The 13,935-nt window shown below is 41.9% G+C and overlaps 1 long non-coding RNA gene across 1 annotated transcript in view; it reads left to right on the top strand.

Moving 5' to 3' along the window:
* The first annotated feature begins 2,792 nt into the window (after positions 1–2,792).
* LOC103362199 (uncharacterized) overlaps positions 2,793–13,935 on the top strand; it is a 17,346-nt gene continuing 6,203 nt past the window's right edge. The window contains exons 1-2 of the long non-coding RNA XR_520450.1: positions 2,793–2,805; positions 12,927–12,937. This is a non-coding gene — a long non-coding RNA (uncharacterized LOC103362199). The remainder of the gene's footprint in view (positions 2,806–12,926; positions 12,938–13,935) is intronic.

The following is a 13,935-nucleotide window of genomic DNA, read 5'->3' as shown; positions in this document are numbered from 1 at the left end:
GCCCCACCTCCACCCAGCATCCACCTGTTGGCTCTTTATCTACATTCTGTCCAGAGATAAAGGATTTTCATCACTCCCCACTTCCTGCTGAGCTGAGCTTGTTTTTTTTCTTGTGGCAACTACAAAAGTTAGAGATGTCGTGTACATTTTATACATTCACCTATAAATCCTTCTGTGTGAATTAGTCAGACTAACTCTAGCTGGCGATGACCCAGGGATTTGTTTTAAAAATGCACCAATATCAGATCATTTCATTTTATGAAAACCTCAAATAAAATCTCATTCAGAGCAGAATTCACTTTGACTCACTTCTTATTGGCTCAAAGTCCACACAAACTTAAAAAGTAAAAATATAATCCAGGTTGTGATTATGGGCATACTGTGGTAATTGCCTTTTGTGAAAATTGGACTTTCTAGTTATCACACTACATTATATCTGCTAATAAAGGCTAGCCAGATTTCATATTTGCTCATTTGATCACCACAAGTTGCTAACTTTAGCCGTCACGCACACAATTAAAAGTGTATATATTGTTGTAAATAGAATCTTTGTGTACGTTAAGATAAATAAATAATATGATATTAATGTATGTATTCATAGCTGAGACTTGAACCTTTTATTTTTTGCTGGTTTGAATATTCTACCATGAGAAATAAAAGTGAGAGTTACAAAGAGTGACTCTGTGGATTCGTCCAAGCGCCGAAAGCAGCTCGACGCTACGAGCGCTCAACATATAACTCACGTTAAACCGCGGTGGCACCGGCTCTGCATGTAGCATGTAAAATAATGTTTTCATCCTCAGACCCAGACTCTGATGACTCCAACTTGTAAGTGAATGTGCGCTTATTTATTCACTTTTGTGTGTGAGTTTCTGTTTGATGATGAAAGTGGAATTAACCAAATTCTCACAACAGATGCCCGGCATCAAAGCAGCGGAGCCAACGGACTACAAATCAGCTGTGTGTGCGCGAGTGTGCGTGCGTGTGTGTGTGTGTGTGTGTATAGTGTGTGTGTGTGTGTGTGTATAGTGTGTGTGTGTGTGTCTGTGTCTGTGTGGTTTCTTCCCTCTAAATCTACAGCCCCCAGATGAAATTATAATTAGAATCAATGACTCAAGTCAAAAGTCTTCAGTGACTCTACAGGGACAGTACTTTGAAAAGTTTACATACTTACACACACACATGCACGCACACACACACACACACACACAAACACACACAAACACACACATCCTTGTCTCACTATTTTTATAAGGACTCTCGTTGACACTGTGCCTCCTCCAGCCCCTAACCTTCCCCTTAACCCGACTCCAACCTCTTATTTAAATACTAAACTTTGTGAGGTCCGGTGTTCTGGTCCCGACAAAGAACTCATGAATAGCACATGAATATAGAAACACACATGCTCGAAGCTGCTTCGGGACCAAAGATCAGGAATTCATGGCGCTTCTCTCTTGGTTGATTTGCAATAGCAGCAGAGCGTTCCACTGCCAGTGAGTACGCCTTTTAAATCTAATGGAAAGATTATTGTTTCTTGCACGAACTGTGTTTCCAGGTTCACCTTGTTTGGCACTCAACAAAACTGAACTTTGGTTTTGGTATGTGGGTGTCATTAATTTCCCTGTAAAGCATGTTATGAATTATAACTTACACTATTATTTTAGACTGTAAAACAGATCCAACTAGACACTGCTGAATGATAGGACAGACTGTCAGAAGTGAGTCCCCAACCTGGAGCATGTGCACTGATGAAGCCTTTATTTGTTTAACGGAGGTTTTATCTGCTTGCGTTTGAAAATTGGTGCATTCTGTGTGTTGTTTTCATTTTATCCATCTCAGTGTCTTGAGGGCAGATCCATCAGTACCACAGGATGCTCTGCTGTCTTTTCCGGCGCCACCGCAGGGAGTCGCCAAAGTCTGAAATTTGTAAACCCAATACATTATAAGGAAATATAAAGATGCATTTATATACACAAGGTGTAGATTTATGGTTAAGTGGCAGGGCTGCAAGGTGGCTCGGTGGTTAGCACTGTTGCCTCGCAGCTAGAAGGTCGCCGATTCGCATCCCGGTGAGGACACCCAGCATCTTTCTGCGTGGAGTCTCCATGTTCTCCTCGTGCAGCGTGGGTTCTCTCCGGGTTCTCCAGCTTCCTCCAGAAACATGTTGAGGTTAATTGGTGATTCTAAATTGTCCGTAGGTGTGAATGTGAGTGTGCTTGGTTGTCTGTCTCTAAGTGTAGCCCTGTGATAGACTGGTTACCTGTCCAGGTGAACCTGCCTTCACCCTGAGTCAGCTGGGATAGACTCCAGCCCCCCATGACCCTAGTGAGGATTAAGCGGTGTATAGATAATGGATGGATGGATGGTTTAGTGGCAAACTAGCACTGCAGCAGCACCGACTGGATGTGTTGTACGTGTTGTGTTGTGCTTTTAATCATGTTATTCACAGTAATTGTGTGTTTGGGGGTTTCTGCAGATTTAAACAAGTTGAATTTAATGAGATATTTTAAAGATTATTATCAGTTTACTGTAGTATTCAACAACAATTTGCAGGTTTGTTACAGCATGTTCCGTACAAGGTTTCTCCCAAAACACATTTAAAACTGAGACTGAAGTGAATGCAACTTTACAAAAGTACAAATAACTTCATCATCTGTTCATTTTCAAAGATCTAAAATTGTTTTATGCATATGTAGTGCTTAAGAAATGTATTAGACCACCACCCAGTGTGAGGTTTATGCCACAGCTGCCCTAAATTAACAGCCTTGGTGACTACCAAACTCATTTATTATGTTTCTGTTGATGGTTAATATGCCAATATGTAGAAGTTCTTTAACCAAAATGATATTTTTAATGGTAAAAAATATAATTATTAATGTTATCCAGGAATTTTTAAATGTACTGTTTTACAAAAAACTGAAAAAACAGTAAAGCACATGATCATTTCTTGTTTAAGATGTGAAATTATTGTTGTTTACTTGCATTTCTGAACAGAAAAATGAGTTTTAGTGGTTGAATGTTCTGCTTGATACATTCCTGACTTGTCAGAGAAGCCCAGTGGCTCAGATTTGGGTATAAAAAGGTGAGTTCAGTTTGAAATTCCTCATTTCTGTTCAAAATGGTAAAAAGTCGAACGCTGAATGTGAATTACAGCTCTTTATTATGCTGGATGGTCTAAATACAAGACTGGTGGTCGAACAAAACATTAACCAAGTCTAATAAATAGAAAAAAAATGAGTACAGAGCAGCTTAATGATTGATGCATTCATCCAGTTCGGTGTACAAAGTTCTGTTAATGTGGACCAAACTGTAAATCCATCCACTGGGCATCCTTCAGAGGAATGGTGTGTTGGAGAGTATATGAAGCTCATGCGAGATCTGTTTGTCTTTGTTTTCTCATCCAAACCCACTCAGATGGCTGCTAGTCGACTTCATGTGGTGCTTTAGAATCTGAGGAGCCTAAAATCATACGCAGCACGCTGAGTTTAATTATAGTGAATTATATGTTTACCTTTACTGGCTGCTATCAAACCCAAATAACATTATGCAAAGTCTGAAAACATCACAAATCAAATCAGCGCCGAGGAGAAACTTTCCGTCTTGATTCACTGAAGGCCGTCGCAGACCTAAAACGAAATAAGTTTCCTCAGTCTGCTGAAAGTGCATCCCTTCTGTTAAACGTCTCCTCCGCTAAACAACTCTGACAGGTTCAGCTGTGAGTCATTACAATTACTACCCATCAGCCGCAGAGCTGCTGCAGGCTGCCTCACTTGTGAGATAAAGCTGCGGTGCTTCTGTATGCCGAAGTGTCTTTTAACGGGCGTATCAGCATCCAGATAAAGGCAGAAACAGTCGCTGGCACGCAGGTGGTCCTCCTCTCTGTAATCCGCCGCCTCGTGTCACATGAACGCTTCCCTCCGTCTCTTCTTTCTCTGTCTTTGTCAATATTTGACACGCTTCAAATCCCTGTTTGGTGTTTCAACAAAAGCGATGTTTCTGTCAACAGCGAGAAAGAGAATTCGATGGTTTACAAATGTAGAGCCAAAGCGCTGTTTGGAGCGACGCTGACTTGTATCACTGAGAGAGCAGCTGGTGACACACGAGTGAGCCGAGAGTCGGCTGTCGATGTGTGTGTAGGTGTGTGTGTGTGGATGTGTGTGCTCCATAGTTTAAGGCCTGAATAGTCAACATGGTGGCTGTAGGAAATGAGACACATTAAGGTATTAAACTGTATTCATTTCAAAGATGCCGTCTTCCAAAGCAGTTAACAAACAGTTCAAAGTTTTCTCACTAACAATTATTGCAGCATTCAGGCTGTGGCTCAGGTGGTAGAGCGGGTTGTCCACTATTCCCAAGGTTGGTGGTTCGATCCCCCGCCAATCAGAGTGTCCTTGGGCAAGACGCTGAACCTAGAAGTTGCTCACAATGGTAGGCAGCACCTTGTATGGCAGCTCTGTCGCCACTGGTGGAGGGTGGTGGATCTCAAAAATGTGCGTACTAAGTGAAAAATGTGACATCAGTAACACACAGCGTGAGGTGTGGCGCTCTGCTAATAGTTCCATTTAGAGGAAAGCACAGTATGTTTTTTATTGCCTGGCTACTTCGTGATGGCCTTCGCTTCAGTGGGTTTCCAAAAGAAATCAGAGACGAGTGACCAGCAGAACACGAGGGTCACACAATCATCCCCCGTTCTGAGGGGAAAACATGGTGTCCACTAGAAAGCGACTGATGTTCTTTAGGGCCAATACTGAGCAAGAAAGATGAATTACTGATATTTGGAACTACAGTAAATGTGGTAAACAGGGGGAAACTGTCATTCATATCTATGTTACTTTATTATTAATGGTTGTTATAGCTGAGTACAAGTAACAGAAATAGGAGTGATGAAGTCAGAGCATCATGTGACCCTACGATTCTCTCCTCTGTTTACTGTGAGCCTGATTTATTGAGAACTAGCTGCTTGTCACCTGTACATCTGTTGTTCCTCTGCTCTGTCACTTTATTTCCCACCAAGACCTGAATCTTAAAGCATTATTAGTTATTATTTTCCAGACAGTGTTTTGAGGTAATCTGCCTCCTAATTTAGCCGCTAACTTTTAGCTTAGCCTTAGCCACTGTGAAAGCAGCTGATTTCTTGATTTGTTCAGCTTTTGCAGGTTGTGTCTCTGCTACGGAGAGAGCAGAGCAGATTACTGAAGTTAATCGGACTTAATCTTAGAAAAATATTTTGATACCTATGATACCTGACCAACCCTTAGCCTCCTGTCTGATCTGCTCTTATCTTACTTTCAGAACACAGGTTCGGTCTTCAAATGTGCTCGTCTGTCCTGGTCTGTAAACAGTAGCTTTGATTGTTGATTGGCTGTTACTCAGCATATTAACCAATCAGAGAAGGCTGTGGGCGGGAAACTGTGACTAAAGAGAGAGTCAACTACATCAGTAATACCTTAAATGACAATACCGAAAATCTGAAAAATGACAAATATCGGTCCCAATAATCGAGCAGGCCAATAATCTGTCGATCTCGCGTATCCACACAGTTCAAAGACCCCAATTCCCTGATCAGAGACAGTCCAGACATCCTGGAACCCTCACACTGAAAACAGCCAGTTGCTGTGATTCAACCAATTTTAACTTTTTTTTCTTTTTTCTTTTATTGCAGTAGTGGTGCGTTCACGCTGACTAACTCTCCAGAAAAGCAATTCAGTTCAACAAATTTGCTTCAATCACTCTGCTGAGATTCGTCCTGTCAGTACGTTGTATTTGATCTGCGCTTCATCATCATGAAATGATGCCGTCTGGGAGGAAAATGTGGCATAAAGGGGAAGCAGGCGGCTGAGCACCAACAACAACAAAACCAAACCAAAGACCAAATTATTTTCATTTATATTGGTATTTTTTGTTGTTTTACTTTACTGTTGAGTATTTATATTTTTTTCTACTCATGCTTTAAATTGAATGAGCCTCTAAAAGGACAGAAACCTACAGAAGCCGAGAGCAGTCGTTTTCCGCTACTGTTCTTTCTCGTGAAAACGAGATAATTGGTGTTTGTGTTTGCCCGCTCGTGCCCGGTCCAGGATGGATTCCATCCTCAGTCACCAGCGGGGGGCCGGAGGACAGACGAGACCGAGCACGAGCGCTTCATTGTAAGTTGTCGTGCCCGGTCAGCTGTTCTCATGACACGTCATGTCGGAGTTCCCGGTCAGCTGTCTACATAAGATACGTCACACCAGGAAGTCCAACAACTTCTGATGAAGGCTGAAGTGACAGCCGAAACTGTCAACGGGATAATTATCTCGTTATCGAACACCGTTTTCTCGAGATAGCGAGATAATTATCCCGTTATCTCGGGAAAGCAGCGTTTAAAAAAATGTGCGGCCATGACCGCTCTCGGCTTCTGTAGAAACCTTTACAATTGGCCTTTTTTTGACATCGATAACTATCATGCAAGTTGCTCTCACAGCAGTTGGGATAAATATCACCCAAGTTGAAAGTCCTGCTTTAAGGTACCTAATACTGACTAAACTGACAACAAAGACATTTAGTTTAGAACGATGTTAAACAGAGAAAACCTTCGCATTTGAGAAGCTGAGGCCAGGAAAGGTTTGGCATTTTTTGGCTAACTCCTGCTGAAACGGTTTCTGGTTTTTGTCTGTAGCTGAAGTGTGTCGGGGGGATTAGAGTCACCTTTTTCAACCCACTTGAGTTTGAAAACTCACTGTGATGAGTTACTAAAACCATGTTTGAAGTCACCGCAAGTGGGTTTTTAACTCGCTGAATCACAAATCTCTGATATAAATACTAAATGTGACCTTGGTTCATCGTTTCATGAAACACGTCTGATGTTCTGTTGCCCCTTAGATTTAACATTTTGCAGCCTCACATCAGCGACGGTGCTCACAGGTAGCGCCTCCTTTATTTAGGACAGGTGCAGGATGAAAAGGAAGGAGTCGCGCTATTCTTCGTCGCAGACTGGCTTCATGAAACAGGTTAGATCGAGCAAGATAAAAATTAATTAAACGAAAATCGAACCTTTTTTTTTTTACATTTGCTAAACTGCTGCAGAATCTTGGCCGAGGTTGAAGGAGCAGATTATTTTTTTTCTCCCCCTGTTGTGCTTATCACTTGAATGAGTTCTTTCAAGCAAATCTGCCAGGTACCTCGGCTAAGGAGCCCACAGTGGAATATGGTGTTATCCATAATAGTGATAAGAGCTTATTAGTGTAAGGGCACACGGGGCAAAGCATGCTGGGAGAGCGAGATGGAGGGAGACGGGAGCGAAGCGGCGAGACGGAGGAGGACGGACATTTCATCTGTGTGTGTGTGTGTGTGTGTGTGTGTGTGTGTGTGTGTGTTGCGCCCATGTTGCCACGGTGCCATCAGCGCCCAACACTCCCATTACTCACAGAGTGGAATCACTAAGCTGGTTACCCACTGATCCACCCGGTCAGAGGACTCCTAATCGGCGTCTGGCAGGAAGCGTTGCTGTTGTTGCGCAGCTCTGGGAGCTTCCTGTGTGAACCTGTTCTGGAAACAGCAACCAGAGACTAAACTTTGAGAGCAGGATCATTAATGAGCAGGTGAGTCAATGGCTCGAGGTGCTATGACTCACCGCTTCTCATCTGAACATCTCGGCGAGCCTTCAAACCCGCTATGACGATTTCAGCTTCATCAAGCATTTCAGCATCATTGTTTTTTTGTTTTTTTTTTGCTCTTCTTCATTATTTCCCACAAGAACTAGGCCTGTCTTACAAAACACAAACAAACGATGGTGATGAATAATGAATCGTAATGAATAAACATGAGACACAGAGAAACATTAGGACAGTGAAAGCTAAAAACGAGAGGACTGCTGCAGGTAAGAGGCAGATGGTGTGAACGCTGAGTAAAGCTGACGACATTGGAAGCTCATTTCATGCACACAACATGGTTTCGTTTTTTTTTATTTTTTATTTCTGAGTGATTCCATTAAAAGAGCTGCTATCAGTCACACTGATAACAGTAGTCAGCTAATGTATTTTACGATAGCAGGTAGAATACATTATATGTTCAACCGGAAATCAATAATAGTGTGCACTGGTCCCATAATGTAGACTGTTATGAGGGTTTTTTTTGGTCCCAATCCCATTTGGAGTCCTTTATCACTGAGTATCTCCAGTACTGAGTCTGATCCAGTGGTTATATGCACATTTTATAGCTACATGTGTACTAGTATACGTATCTGTCACACTAATACAACATCTGTAGCTTTCTGAATGTGACCATATGCAAAAATGTTTGGAGGAATGTGACTTCTGAAGCTGACAAAAGAAGACGTTTCACTCAATAGATTACATAAAGATGGACAAACTGTTTGTGATGTCACCGTTAGGTTTCTGGTTTTGAAGCTCAGTTTGGTTGCTGTTGTTATCTTGGAAATGCCTGACTCTTCCTAACTCCCAGCTCATCTTAAAAAAATGAGGAAAAGAGGTGGAGCAGGAGTTTCCTCAAACAGCCGGACCCTTAATCATGCAGCTCTTTAAGCATTAATACAATTTAGACCGTTGATTTTCTTAAAAATTCACGTCTTGTAGAGTTGTCATGATTGGGGGCATTAGCTACAGAGACCATAACCGTTGTTTGTACCAGGCTGCAAATATGTTTATTCCTACTGTAAAGCTGCTTATTTTTGCATGGACGTCTATGGGGATTGATTCGTTTTGGAGGCAGCCTCCAGTGGCCATTTAAGGAACTGCAGTTTTTGGCTTAATTTTTCTGCTGTGGAAGTTGCAATGACTCCATCTTCCGAGTCTCATGTTAAATTAAAGTCCTAGTCTGTTCACTCCAGTTCCAACAAATACAACCAGCAATCAAAACGAGGGACCGAGAACATTCCTCAGAGATTTTGGTCCATATGGACGTAAAAGCATCACAACAGATTTGTCGGCTGCACATCCATGCGAATCTCTCGTTCCACCACATCCCAAAATGCTCTGCTGGACTGAGATCCCTTGACTGTGGAGTCCTTTGGAGTACAGTGAACTTACTGTCATGTTCAAGAAACCAGTCTGAGATGATTTGAGATTCGTGACGATGTGAAGACGGGTACACTGTGGTCATACAGGGATGGATTTGAGCAGCAACAATACTGAGGTAGGCTGTGGCGTCCATGCTTTCATGTTGTTTACACCAAATTCTGACCATCTGAATGTTGCAGCAGATATCAAAACTCACAAGACAACGTTTTTCCAATCTTCTATTCTCCAGTGTTGATGAACCCATGTGAGTTGCAGCTGCAGTTTCCTGTTCTTAGCTGACGGTGGTGGCATCCAAAGTGGTCCTCTGCTGCTGCAGCCCATCTGCTTCAAGGTGTTCAAAGATGGTCTTCTGCTGCACTGAAACACATAAAAAGCTAAAACAGAATTGTCAGACAATAAAAAAGCTAAATGCAAAAGTGAGAACCCTTGTAGCTTATCAAACCAGCGTCATTCAGTTGTGCCTTTACAAAAGCTGTACCAGTTCTCCGCCATCAGTGGAGCTGAGCAGAGACCCGTGCTGTGGACACATCAAAATACCCTTCTGGTGTTATGAAGCCACTTTATGATGCAGGACTGGACAATGAAATAAAATTAATTTGTGTGTAAAAGTCATAACAAACAGTTTATGACCCTACAAAACCAGCCATGATCTGTATTCACATCTGTGTCACATCCACACACACACACCTAGGCCGTTACATGCTGAGCCAATAAGACGGTATATGAGTTAATGAGGCATCTAGGTTTACTGCCTAAGCATACAGGCTGAAAGTCTGAGCACACACACACACACACACACACACACAGCTGGGTGTGTAATGTGCCAGATGCCATTGGCTGAACACACAGTGGGCTGAATAGGAAGGGAACCAACTTTAGCTCAGCGGCATTAGTGTAATTGATGGCGCCCGTCCTGTCCAAAACTATATTTGAACACAGGGTTTTCTGACGGCCCAGCAGGCCTGCGCACACTGCAGTCCCTGAAATCACTCTGCGCAGAATGTGACAAATCAATACTAAAGATCACACTGGAAAGAAAATACAGGCTGATTGTTAATACTGTAGTAGGGGGGGTGATGAACTCATGTTACAGGATACTTCAACATAAAAGTACCTTAAATTCAGGCACGCCGTATATTGTCATTGAGAGCAACAGCTCTACAAATAGTGAAAGCTCCCTGCAGTTAAAGTGTTCATGACTCGGATTAAAAGTTTGTTTTCAGGTTGATAATTTACACCTGGAAGAGCCATTATTATAGCCGCATTAAGACCACTAGAAGTTGATTCGAACATCTGATCTCAGGTCAATTCCTTTGGGGGTTTTCTGGGAACATCCAACTAGGAGAAGACCCCATAGTAGACCCAGACCTCGCTGGAGGGATTATGTATCTTATCTCACCTGGGAACGCGCCTCCCAGGAGGAACTGGAAAGTGTTTTTGAGAAGAGGGACATCTGGAATAACCTCCTTAACCTCCACACCTTTATAATTCATCATGTAAAGAGTTGTCATTTATGTCGTTCCCGCCAGATTTTGGAGGTGCTTTGATTTGTACATGTTTTCCAGTGACAGATCCCAAATGTGAAAGGAATTTCTAAATCATGTGTTACGTGTGCCCACTGTGCTTGACACATTTCAGGAATATTCAGTGACAACAATCTGTAGGCAGCTGCTTTTTCCTGTAAAAATCGCCCTGTGTGTTTGTCTGCATTCAATTTAGAGGCAATGCAACTGACCAGCGTGGACCCTTTGTGGTATAAACAGAGCCACATGCGCTGCCCGTTGTGTAATTATCAGACTACGCACACAGATGTGGAAAGCATTAATTATCCCTTAGGGATCTCATTTCATTTGCCGTTTGACCTAAACACCCTGCATATTCAGCCACCAGCTCCAGCACTAGACATCAATGTCTAGTGACATCAATTAACTATAAATATGATTAAATAAAATTAGCACAGGAAAATAACAATATGAATGATTGTTTATGGCTTTTGTAAGCAAAAAAAGGCTGGCATTATTACTATTTCATAACAACAACAACAACCTCCAGGCAGCAACCTACCACACTAAACAAGGTGAAGGTTTGAAGATAATTTAGATCATGCAGTAAATCAGCCCTACTACTGTTTTTCAGCAAACTCACCATTTAAATGACAGTACAAATGTTCTATCAAAACAAATTCCCATCACTGTTTTGGGGAAACATCATGTTCTTTCTTAGCTCCACCCAAAATATAATAATAATATACTAATGAACTTTATTTGTATAGCACCTTTAAGAACAGAATGAAGTGCTTTTACATAATGAAGAAATACAGCACACAGTGAGAGTCTTTGTGTCCCTGAAGACCTACCAGGACCTGAAGAGGTTCGCCATGTTCAACGAATGGCGGCGCGTATGGAGGCAGCGCCCCCTTCAGGAGACAGCTAACGTTTGGTGTCTTATCCCAGACGTGCATTCTGCAAAATTGATTGAATAATCCTGAAGAAACGCTCTCTCATCTTGTCTGTACTACTGTGTATGTGCAGCAAAATGACAATAAACCTGATTTGATTTGGTTGATTTGATTTTACAGGCTGGTTCAAATCTATCAGTAGGATCAAAGTGAGCTACAACACAAAATAATCGTTTTATTGAAGAAACTTGGAATTTTGCAGTAGTGAACATTTTCTAGATTCTTTTGTAATTTGGAGCATTTCAGCAACTTCAGAAGTTCTTGATTTACCTTTCCAGGGACTCAAAGTGGAGCTTAAAAGCAGATCAGAATCAGAGGGAGGATGTCTCTTTTTGTAAGCTGCAGGATAAAAGCCGGAGCATCTAAAATGTCAGTGTGAGGCGGAGGAGCATAAATACAGGAACAAAATAGAGGAGAGGGGCGAAAAAAAAAAAGGCTGGAAACTTTAGAAGAAGAAGAAGGAAAAGGAGAGAGGAAAATGGAGGACTTAAAGCAAAAAGTTTGAGAAACTGTGATGAGGCGAGATGAAGTCAGGGGTTGTAAACTGCAGGTTTAGAGGAAAACGAAGATGACACATAAGTTTAAAAGAGCAGGCAGAAGGCACCGGGCTGCAAGATGAAAAAAGACAGGAGGTAAAAAAGTGAACAGACGAGATGTAAAAAGGGAACGACAGATAAGATGGATGGCTGAGCGGATAGACGGACGGACGGTAAACAACAGCAGCCTGGGTCATAATGACATGATGCAGCTGTGGTCTCCGTCCTCCTGACCTGCCATTACCACACAAACACACACCCGCCCTCGTTACAAACACCCAAAAAATGCAAACCGACAACACGAGCTGATACATCGCAGCCTCCTGTGTGCCTCTGATGGGGGGGATTCACACATATTCATTCAAGCAACACACTGCAGAAATACACAAAAAAAAATGCTTTTCCCTCTCAGAGTTTTACATTTCAAAAACTCCAAGTCATTGTCACAACAGGAATATACATCTTCCTAAATCATGTGTTTTCTATAGATAAGAGAGGCATTGAAGTCAGACGTTGTACATCTCGTCTGGTTTTGTTCTCTTGGATCCAGCAGCCATGAGGTGGTTGGAGGCTTTTGAAGTGCACCAGGTGAGCGATATCCTTTCATCATTCTCAGTGCGCTGTGCAGACGAACATTAGTCAAAGAGAGGAACGTGGACGGAGAAACACCCGACTGTTTTCTGTGTTACTCGGGTCAACTTGCTGCTGTGTGACATTTTTCTCTGTTTGGATATGAAGCAGTGTTCTCAAGGAAAAGTGCCACAAACTGCAGTTCCTCACTTGGCCACTAGAGGCTGCCTCCTAAAGCGAGTCAATCCCCATAGACCCCCATGTTAAAGTGTCCAACTTTACAGCAGAAATAATCATGTTTAAAGCCATTTTGCTCTCTTTAGGTAAACTCTCCTTTGGTGACAGCTGTACAGGAGGTGAGTTGTGTTTGTGCATCTCGTTCTGCTCATTTTGTGTCACTTCCTGTCTCCTTATGGTCACTTTGGGTCTCTTTTCTTCCCTCTTTGTTGTCACTTTTTGAATATTTTGTTCCTTTCATCGTCATTTTGTGTTGCTTTGTGCAAATTTTGTGATCATTTTGTGGGTTTTTTGTGGTCAGTTGATTAATTGTTTTCTTGTGGTCATTTTGTGATGTTTGTGTTGTTTTGTGGTCAGTTAGTTTAATTTCGTTTCTGTATAACTTACCTGTTAGTTTTGTATTAAAGGCTTAAAGTTGTGCATCGTTAAGGATGTGGCTGCTTTGAATGACAGGTGGGAGGTGTTACAGGACAGTCCAGAGATGTTTACATCAGCTCCTGGATCAGCCAGAAGGCAGGAGGAGTCGAGTGCTGCCAAGATAATTAAGTAGCTTCTTTAATGTTCGCACAGAAGAAAAAGATTTCTTTCCTTTCCCACGATAATGCTGCTATCATGACACAGCAGTTCTACAATCATCTATGATCCATCACGATATATCTGAAGAAGAACAAAAGCTAAATAGGAGGAATTACATATTTATTCGCTGCATTGTGGTGTCAACGTGTGTGTTATCATCATTACTCAATTTTAATGATGTGTCAGTTCAGTTAATTAGCTCTCTGGTTTGTTTTTCCCCACTGTCCACCCTTCTTTTTCTCCCCTTTTTTTTCACTTCTAATTACCTTTCGTTCAGTTCATTCAGTCATTTGATAACATCACCACCAGGAGTCATTGTTTGGTAGGAATCTCTTTTAGAGTGCCTGCATGCTTTAAGAAGTATGGTGCCAGTGCATTAGTGATGTATGGCTGTTAAATATGGTGTAGAAATATGTTTGTCTCCATTCGCACAGTGCTGTTGAGTTCAAACTCACTTTGATATATTTCTACACATGCACATAAACACAGTCAGTAGTAAGTGATTTGCACTGGTTTCTATTAGAGACAGCTGATGATAAAT

This window comes from Stegastes partitus, unplaced genomic scaffold (genome assembly GCF_000690725.1).
Source record: "Stegastes partitus isolate 25-593 unplaced genomic scaffold, Stegastes_partitus-1.0.2 Scaffold561, whole genome shotgun sequence".
Lineage (NCBI taxonomy): Eukaryota > Metazoa > Chordata > Actinopteri > Pomacentridae > Stegastes > Stegastes partitus.
This window is presented reverse-complemented; position numbering and strand designations above follow the sequence as displayed.